Here is a 10,866-nt window from a genome sequence, read left to right on the forward strand (position 1 = left end):
TGTATTATTTTCCAATAATGAATTGTATTCATCATCCATGGCACTTATCCATTTTTGTGAGTTTTCACATTGCAAGGCTTGCTCCAATGTTTCAGGATCTGGCTCAATAGATTTCTCAATTTCATTCTGACAGAGGAAGGAGGTAGCTCTGTGTTTTCTAGGCCTTAAATTAATTCTGTTTATAGGTGATTCACTCCTGGATATAGAATGCTCCGGGACATAATCATCATCACTTGCACAGACTGCACTATCAATTTCCTTTAAAGTCATGTCAGTAGTATCATCTAAATTATCTTCATTTATAACTACTTGCGATTCAGTAAGTGGTAGAAAAGCAAAATCTTTATTTACACTTTCTTCTAGGAAGATTACATCTCTGCTTCTCATTACTTTTCCTTCAGTTTTGTCAAACAATCTATAACCCTTGGACTCTAAACAATAACCTACAAATATAAGCTCTTTTGACTTACAGTCCCATTTTAACCTCTTCTCCTTTGGCACATGCATCATAGCTCTGCAACCAAACACTTTAATGTTACTGATATTAGGTTTAATGCCGGACCATAATTCCTCAGGAGTTTTATATTGTAAAGACTTTGTTGGTGAGCGATTGATAACATATGCAGCGGTGGCTACTGCCTCAGCCCAAAACTTCTTAGGTAGGCCAGAATTAATAAGCATACATTTAGCACGTTCTGTTAAAGTTCGGTTCATCCTCTCACTCATGCCGTTCTGTTCGGGGGTATAGGGTATAGTGAGTTGACGTTTGATACCAGAATCCCTACAAACCTTATCAAATGCTTCATTGACATACTCCTTTCCATTGTCAGATCTTAGTGTTTTAATTTTAGCATTTAATTGATTCTCTACTAGTAGCTTAAAATCTTTAAACTTTTCTAGACCAATCGTCGACAAAAGTGACATAATATCTGGCACCACCGAGAGACTTTTCCTCCATTGGCCCACATACATCTGAATGCACCAACTCCAGGAGGGCGGAAGCCCTTGTGCCAGCATGTTTGAATGGTTGCCTTGTTTGCTTACCTTTTAAGCAAGTATTACATACCACATGCTCCTCTCTACTTGATTCTATATCTGCTCCATCTGTAGACTCATTAAGTTTCTGAAGATCATTATAATTTAGATGACCCATCCTTTGATGCCATAGATGTACAGATGACATCAAAGCATAAGTTTCATTATGAACCACATATAAATTGTTCTTTATATATCCAGTGAGAATTAATTTAGACTCTTTATAAACATTACATGTATTCTTACTAAATTTTACTTGACAGTTATTCTGTGTCATTTGGCGGACTGACAGAAGATTAACAGCCAAATCTGGCACATATAAAACATTTTTTACTTGTATTGTACCAATTTTTAATTCACTTTCACCATCATATGTTTCTATATTTACTTTACCACAGCCTTTTACTGTTAATATTTTGTTGTCTGCAACTTTAATGTTTGTTACTAAAGCAGGTCCGTAGTCATAAAGCCAATCTCTCTTGTTTGTCATGTGCATTGCAGCTCCTGAATCAATGTACCAGCATCCACTCTCTAGGCCTGGTGAGGCTGGAAACGCTGCAACATAGCTAGAAGAAGTATTAATAGTTTCAGACTTATTCTTTTGATTTGAGCTGTTTGAGGCACAAAATTTGGCTAAATGACCATGCCTATTGCACCTAAAGCACCTGGGACCTTTACTATTTGCTTTAGAACCTGAACATTTACTATTCTTTGCCTTGCCTTTGTAGAAATTTGAAAAAAAAACAGATGAGTTGTCCGGAGACTTTACATCCTGTAAAATCTTTGTTTTAACTAAATCAGCAGTGATGGACACACCTGAGCTTTCCATAGCCATAATCATAGGACTATATGACTCTGGTAACCCGGCTAATAATAATGTGCCGAGCCACTCATCATCTACAATGAATTTTATATTACGAAGCTTGTGTGCACATGTGATGATTTTGTTGACATAGTTCTCAACACTACCACAACTTTCCAGATCTGTTGTAATTAGTTCTCGCAGAAGACCTACCTTCCTCAACAAGCCGGAGTCATCAAAAGCCTTTCTCAGGTTATCCCATACCTCCTTAGCCGTGGTGGCATCCTGGATATGAACATAGTTCATAGGGTCAACTAGAAGGACTATTTTTGACCTTGCCTTCGTATCTTCGGTCTTCGTAAAAGCCATGCCCGATGTCTCGACACATTTCCACAAATCTTCATGCTCTAAAAAGGTTTTCACCGCGAAACTCCATGTAGGATAATTATCACGGCCCGCCAAACGATCAATTTGAGCAAAACGGGGGTCCGCCATTGTAAGCTGAAAAGTTAATGACGTCGCGACGTATCACGAAATCAATTTGCATCAACGTGATGCCTATCACTTTATAAATCCTACTTCCCTATTTCTATCCGGGCGTCTGGGCCCATAACCTGTTACAAACTATTTTAGAGTAGGAATTTAGTAAAGAGAAATAAATAAAACAGCTGAGTTAGACAATGGTGCGAACCGCTCAATATCTTGGAACAGACAGGGGCGATATATTTATTATAACAGTCAACATTGACAGATACAGATTACATAATATTAAGTGGATGCGTTCAGTTTAACAGTTACCATAAAACTCTTAATAATAATATTTGGCTTATTTATGAAACTAGTTTTTAAGAAACTTTACTTAGAATTATAATAGTATTCCATACATTATTTTTAAACTTCACAAGATACCTACTACACTACACTTGAGGTTATCCTAATCAAAATAGCTTTAGTTTTTGTGTGTTGTTTGTATTTATTACAATTAATAAATAAAATAAAATAAAATAAAAAAGCCTTTTTATTTCCTACAAATATACGCTTACTTATCTAATTAAAATTAATACCATCTACTATATATATCATATTTACTACTAGATTATATTTACTATTACATTATTTTTTTGTATTATTTGCTAGCTTGGTTAGATTTTAGTATACTTAAATAATATAATTTGTAGGAACCCCATTATTGGGTGAAGGCCTCCTCCAAAGATGCCCATTTGTCTCTGTCTTACTTTGTTTTTGTTTGGCTATTTTTAATGTTGATCTAATTAATCGGTGGTCTGACGGATAGTTTAAATTCAGGGCTTCAAAGTTATTGAATAGTGTTGGTTGGTTGGATAATATATAGTCGATCTCATTTTTGTGTTGTCCATTTGGGGATCGCCACGTCCATCTCCGGCTACGGTTTTTCTTGAAGCATGTATTGATGATAGTTAAATTGTGTTCAAGTGCGTAGTCGACAAGTCTCTGTCCTCTAACGTTTCTTTCACCGTCCCCATGTTGATGCAGTATTAAGTATTCACCTTCTTTAGGAGCCCCTACCTTCGCATTAAAGTCGCCCATTAGTATAATGTTCTTATGTGTTATTTCCATAGCTTTGTCGATAGTTTTATAAAATTCCTCTATTTCTTCTTCTTTTGCGGATTCTGTGGGTGCATATACCTGTATAATGGATATCTTAAATTCGTGAAGTATTAAATTTAGCATTGCCACTCGTTCTGTTAGGCCGATGAAGCTTTCGATGTTGTTTTTAAGAGACTTCTTAATAATGAAGCCCACTCCAAATTTACCTGGTGTACTACCAATGTAGCAGAATATTAAGTTGTCATATTCCTCTATTTTATTAGTCGTCTGATCTCTGAGATACCGATTACGTCATAATTGATTTTTTTTTGTTGCTTCATTTAACTCCAAACAGCGTTCATGTTTATGTTTATGTTCGTCCTCTTCCCCCGGACCGCCGATAGGTGTAGACGTGTAGTGGACCCCTTGTAAAAGTTTATTTAAATATTAAATAATAAATTTGGTAACACTAAATTCAAAGAAGAAAATAGGAGCGCATAAAATCACAAGAGGTAACCGGCGTGTGAAGATACCCAACGTGTGAAGACTACGTAGACAGAGAAACGATCCTGCCACCCTGGTACCTGAGATCGGCGACAACAAACCAGCGCCTGCGCAGCGAACAAGAAGTACGGGTAACACACCTAATTATTAACTATTGGTCATACGTGACCTTGAAGGCGACCACTCACCGCTAAGCTCCACCTTTCACAAGCGCCACTGGATAATTACCTAATTAGCGACACCCCTTTCGCTAATTACCTTGTGACTAATTGGCCCGTTGTAAGATACGCATTAGTGGTTACTTTGCTGTGCATTATTCCCTGGTACAATGTCCGCAACACAGTTAAATAAGTCGTTATCTGACAGTAACATAAATGAAGCAGGTATTGAAAGTACACCACCGAATTTTAATTCCATGCGAAATAGTAGGGTCAATAAAAGGTGCAGAGTAGAAAGAGAACAGGAAATGCATACTTCACCCGCTGAACCTTCGGATTTTTCTCAATTTAAATTATACATGAAAGAATTGTTCGCGTCATTTACGAAGACTCAGCAACAAGAACTTAGAGAAATTAATAACAATCTCAAGGAAATGCAATTAACTAACAGTAACATAGAAACATCAATCACGCGTTTGTTTGCTCAACAAGAAGAGTTTCAGAAGAAGATAGAATCACTAGAGGTACAGACTAAGAAAGATAGGGAGTATATTAATATCCTAGAAGATAAAATAGAGGATCTGCAAAGGACAACTCGGAAGACATGTATTGAAATTAAAAATGTGCCAAAGAACGGAAACGAAAATAGAGACGACTTAATTAATATGGTATTGTGTCTCTCAAAATCTGTAAATTTTAATATGAGCCAGCAAGACATAAAAGATATTTACAGAATCCAGAGTAGAAAGTCTGGGGTAAATAACACCCCCATAATTGTCGAACTAGCCTCATCGATTCTTAAAATGGATTTACTTCTGAAAGTCAAGAGCTACAATATTAAAAATAAAACAAAGATACAGGCTAAACATCTCGGATTTACCAAAAATGAAGAAACCCCTGTCTTTATATCGGAACAGTTAACATCAAAAGGAGCCCGACTATTTTTCCTGGCCCGAGACCTTACAAAATCAAAAGAGTACAAATTCTGCTGGACTAAACATGGCCGAGTCTTCGTCAAGAAAGATGAAAATTCTCGGGTTATCCTCATTAACAGCGAAGCCCAGGTACACCTTTTGCTACAGGAAACGTGACTATACTGTGAAACTTCTTTTTATTTCTTACTATTCTTATCGCTTATTTTTTGTGCATGTATTAGTATTAAGAAAATAATTATTAGTCTATTCATACTTAAAGTTTTAGCATTTATAATTAACCTACATTGTTTTGATAAACCAAGTAACAGTAGTTCAAAAAGTTGTAATCTACGGTATCTAAAAGTATTACTCAGTGTAAAATCCCTTTTTTACGGACATACATACACACTTAAACACACATACACAAAATCATACACACTCTTACACAATAAGTTTAACTGTCTCAATAGCACTATATGTACTCTCAAAACATCGTTATCCTGCAACGGTACTTACATGCAATTATTCAATAGAGTAAAGGGCAAGCTACGCCATTCTGCACGCGTAACTGAATATGGATAATCATTTAAACACCTTATGGGAACTAGATAATACAGAAATTAGTAACTCAAAAATAATTGACATCGAAGAATTTAGTAACTACGTTGAGCAAAATAATTTCACTGTCTTGACACAAAATATTAGAAGTATTTACAGTAATTTTGACGACCTTCAGGTAAATTTACAGCAAATGAATCATGATGTGGATGTAATGATCCTTACAGAGTGCAGACTAAATAATAGTAAACGCTTACCACTCCTCCGTAATTACTCTTCATATCATACTACAAATCAGCTCAATCAAAATGATGGCGTTGTAGCATACATAAAAAACAACCATCTCTGTCGGGTAACAGAAGTTTCACTCTCGCACGCCTCGGCTATACAGCTAATTATCGCCGAATACGTTATTATAGGTATATATCGTTCCCCATCACACGCCTGTGCAGATAATTTCATAACTTCCCTAAATAGTTATCTCGATACTATTACTACACCTAAAAATATTATAATAACTGGGGATATAAACATCAACCTAATAGGTAGAGAGTCTGAATCCTTACAACAGCGTCACAATAGATTAAATTATTTAAACATGCTGGCAGGACATGGGCTGCTTCCCGGGCACTGTCTACCTACTAGAGAGTCGAACTGCCTCGACCATGTTTTTCTGAAATTCGATAAACTTAAGAGCTCTGCTTTTGTGGCTGTCTTGACTACAACTATCACGGACCATGCCATGGTAGTATTAAACCTAGCACAAAAAACTGTAACTAGAAACTGCCATAGGTATTCAACTTCTATTGACTTTGAAAACGCGTGTAAAGACTTATTTAACTCAGACATGTCATTTTTCAATATTTACAATGATCCGGAGACCTTGGCTAATAAATTTATCCATGAAATAAAAACCATATTACTTTGTAACACTAAAACTAAGACAATCTCTAATAGCAAGCGAATTCTTAAACCTTGGATATCACTAGGAGCCCTACGCTGTATTAAACTTCGCAATAAAATGCAACTTAAACTAAAGAAAAATCCTTTTAACGTAATCTTAAAAATAACATTTAGACGCTTTCGTAACTTCTGTTCAAACTTAATTAAAAAACTTAAACGACAATTTCATAAAACTCAAATAGCTAACTCAGTTAAAAATCCTAAACAGCTTTGGATAAAAATTAATGAAGTAACTCAATTTAAAACCCCCAAATCCTCAAATACATGTCTACTGAATATTACTCCGAATCCGCTTGACTCACTAAACCGTATCAACCAATTCTTTGTTAAAATAGGGTCAACTTTAGCTGAGGACATTTTACTTAACTTCGGTAACCCAACAACTACAGACATTTGTTCTCGGGTGTCTTCGTTTGTTCTTCTTGAGACTAGTCCTCGTGAGGTGGATGCTATACTCATGGGTCTCGATTCTGGGAGCGCACCTGGTTGGGATGGTATACCCACAAAGTTTTTGAAAATGTCCAGAGACTTTATTGTCCCGCTCATTAGCCAGCTGGCTAATTCCTGCTTCAAAACAGGAATATTTCCAGCCGTATTTAAGAGATCGTTGATCACGCCTGTGCATAAGAGTGGGGACCTGAACGACGTCAATAACTACCGTCCTATATCCGTACTGCCATGTATCTCTAAAATATTAGAAAAGTTACTGAACAATAGACTGGTCAATTACTTAAATAAATTCAAAATTTTATCCAACACACAGTACGGATTTAGGAAGGGCCTGTCTACACAAGATGCCGTGACTGCACTTACTAATGACATAATTGATAATGTAGACAGAGGTATTAAATGCGTAACAATATTCTTGGTTTTTTTTTGGCATTTGATACCGTTTCCGTTCCCATTCTTCTGCGCAGGCTGGAAGCCATAGGAATTCGTGATACAGCTCTCTCCCTTTTTAGAAGTTATCTACAAGGTCGAAAACAACAAGTTAAAATTAATAATTTGATAAGTGAAGAAGAAACCGTGGAATATGGCGTCCCGCAGGGAAGCGTGCTTGGCCCGACATTGTTCCTGATATATATAAATGACCTTTGTAATATTCGGAGCAATGGCGGACGGATCTACTCATACGCGGATGATACCGCGATTGTGTACACGGGAGCAACTTGGATGGCTGTGAAATCCGCAGCTGAACTAGGTCTGGCTGAAGTAGCTGGCTGGCTTAATACCAACTTACTTTCACTTAATGTTAATAAAACAAATTTTATATGTTTTACTGCGAATCAAAGATCTCAGCCGGGTTACGACTTTGGAGTTAGGATTCATAGGTGTGGTGATCCGATTGCCCAGAATTGTAGCTGTCAGACCATAGAACGTGTCAACTCTACCAAATATCTTGGAGTTACAGTGGACCAAAGGTTATCATGGCACTTACACATCGAAACAATTATGGCCCGGGTTAGAAAACTTATTTGGATATTTAAAAACTTACGCTACGTCATGCCCGCGTCATTGCTTAATAAAGTTTATCTAGCCCTGGCTCAATCTATTATAATATACTGCATTCCCGTATGGGGAGGAGCAACTAAAACTAAGTTTTTAGATTTAGAGAGATCTCAAAGGGCCCTTATTAAAGTAATGAACTACAAACCATATAGATACTCTACCGATGACCTTTACAGAAATAGTGGCTTATTGAGCGTTAGAAAATTATACATTTTGCATATCACCCTACGTATGCACAAAACACTACCATTTAGTCCAGGTAAACTAAAGAAGAGACGTAAAGATATTGTAGCATACGCCCCACGCGTGCACACAGTTTCTGCTCAACGTCAATATACTACACAGGCTGCCTACATCTATAATAAACTGAATCAGAAATTAAATATATATCCGATGTTATTATATAATTGTAAGAATACCGTAACTGGGTGGTTGAAAACTATCACATATGAAGAAACAGAATTAATTTTGACGAGAATCAGATAAACACACACACACACACACACACACACGCACGCACACACACACACACACACACGCACACACAGACACACACACACACACACACAAACACACATGCACGCACTCACACGCACGCACGCAAAGACCGTGCGTTATTATTTGTTTAATTTAGTTAGTTTTTAATTCAAAAATAAATAAATAGAAAAATAATATATTTTGTAACTAAGTTTGTCAAGTCATATTTCAGTTGTTTTGGTCCAAACATTGTAATCTATAATTTAAGGGAAGTTGCGAGGTTGCTCCATCACAAGTATTATTTAACTTACTGGGGCTACCTCAATTTTACATGTATGTTAATGTTTGTGATTCAATAAAAAAAAATTAAAAAAAAAAAAAAAAAATGTGAAGATAGGGTCCTGACGTTGTAAGCTGCGATTTTTAATTTGGTTGTGTTTTTGTATTGTCTGATCACCGTCTGTGTGGCTTTTTTTTGGAGGGTTTTGGTCGTACTCTCCCGCGGTGACCGGCCGTATTGGGAGAATTGAGGTTGGGAGAGATTGCTATTCAGTGTTGTGTTGTGATGTATTCGTTTGGCGTTGAGTTGTTTCTGCTTGAGTGAGGATTAGTTTGGGCTTTTGTATAAAATAGTTCTTCATGCTTCCTTTGTTTTTCTTAGGTTGTTGCTTTTTAGTTTGTTGAACATCTTGGCTGCCGGGGTGAAGTGTCTCCGGGGATTCAGAGAGATTTCTTTTGTTTGACTGTTTATACAACGGTTGTTTGTTGTTCAATATAATAATTTTGTCGTACTTTATAAAGGCAGTATTGCCTGCATCTTTTTCTTTTTGAACTTGGACTTGAAGTTCTCTACGCTTATTTAAAATTTCGATTGGGTAGTCTTCTTTTAGGTAATATGAAGTATTTTGGAGGTAATGTTTATTTTTTTGGATTTTTAATTTGAATCCCAATGTGTTGAATGTTAATACTATAGGTCTAACTTTTTTGCCTTTTTTCCCCAGTCTTCTAACAGCTTCTATATTGTGAGTTTCGCATGGAATTTTGATGTATGTATTTATTATGTTTATGACCATTTCTTCGAGTCCATCGTATGACTTTTCGCTCTCTTCTACGCCAAACAAGATTAGATTTTTGCGTCTAAACTGTCTTTCTAGGTTGTTTATTTTTTTTGTTTGTTCTTCTAGGTTTTTCTCCAAAAGCTCGTTTTTTAGTTCTAAGTGATTAAACTTCTCGTTGAGGCTGTTGATTATTGTACATTTAATATCTTCTTTCATATCTAGCATGTCTTGTTTTTGTTGCTTTATATCTTGCTGCATGATAACTAACATATTTTTTATTTCCTCCATCGCCTGTTATGATGCACTTAGTGCCCTCTATGAAAGATGTATATATATTTTTTATATTCTATTTGTGATATTCTTATATTAAAATTAAGTGTTCAATATTTATTGAAAAATAAATTTTTGAAAGTTATGGTTCTCTTGAGTGATTTGAACTCGAACCTAAAGAACGCCACCGGCACCGCAAGCGATTTGACTAAGTGTCTTTACTGCATATGCTTGAAAATATCGTACAAGTTACACGCGTCACAGACACTAAATGAGTCAGTGTTATACCAAGTCTTGACACTTGTGCCGTTATTTTTTGCAAAAATTAGTTCACTTCACATCACTACACTATTCCACTTTAATGTTGTTCATTGTGCACAATTCCTGCATTTTAGGTATTCTTTTCAACATAAGTTATCTACAAAAGTCACTCGTTTGAAGCGTTGTGATTTTGGCGAATTATTTATGCTTTTACAATGTTTCTCGGCGGAATAACATTTACACTTTTTTATCTCGAAATATTACACCACTTTTTCTACTTTTGAAACGATATTATTTCTTGTTTGATTTTAAAAATACAAAGAATTGGGGACACGATACGAGTTGTTTCACGTCTACCCTCAACCTCCCAATTACAATTAATAACTTGCATAAAACAATATAGTTAATTAAATTGCTATTGCTATGCAATATTATTGTGTCAGTATGGTCACATGCCACATCTCACTATTTACTATTTTAACAGATAACAATTGTATTACAGCCATCAGCGGTAGTTGTCAAGAACGAGGCAGATAATGAACAATGATTGAAAAGAAAATGTATTAAACTGAGATCAACAATTGATTTATATGAAAAATTGTATGACTGTGTTTAAGATAATTGTGTACTTCATAATAATTTTTTTTGTAGTTAATAATATTATATTAATAAAATGATTAATTAAATCTACTATTTATTTAATGACTGCCTAATAAAAACATAGTAACCTTAAATACATGGCTAAGCAGAAATAAAAAATATATATGCTGTGTTTCTGTATAGGTAAATAA

At 35.6% G+C, this 10,866-nt stretch overlaps 1 long non-coding RNA gene across 1 annotated transcript; it reads right to left on the reverse strand.

Moving 5' to 3' along the window:
* Positions 1 to 9,543: 9,543 nt before the first annotated feature.
* On the reverse strand, positions 9,544 to 10,439 carry LOC123690484. The gene is made up of 2 exons (XR_006751104.1): positions 10,061 to 10,439; positions 9,544 to 9,859 (listed from the first exon to the last, which is right to left on the reverse strand). It is a non-coding gene; the product is annotated as an uncharacterized LOC123690484 (long non-coding RNA).
* Positions 10,440 to 10,866: the final 427 nt, after the last annotated feature.

This window comes from Pieris rapae, chromosome W (assembly GCF_905147795.1).
Source record: "Pieris rapae chromosome W, ilPieRapa1.1, whole genome shotgun sequence".
Lineage (NCBI taxonomy): Eukaryota > Metazoa > Arthropoda > Insecta > Lepidoptera > Pieridae > Pieris > Pieris rapae.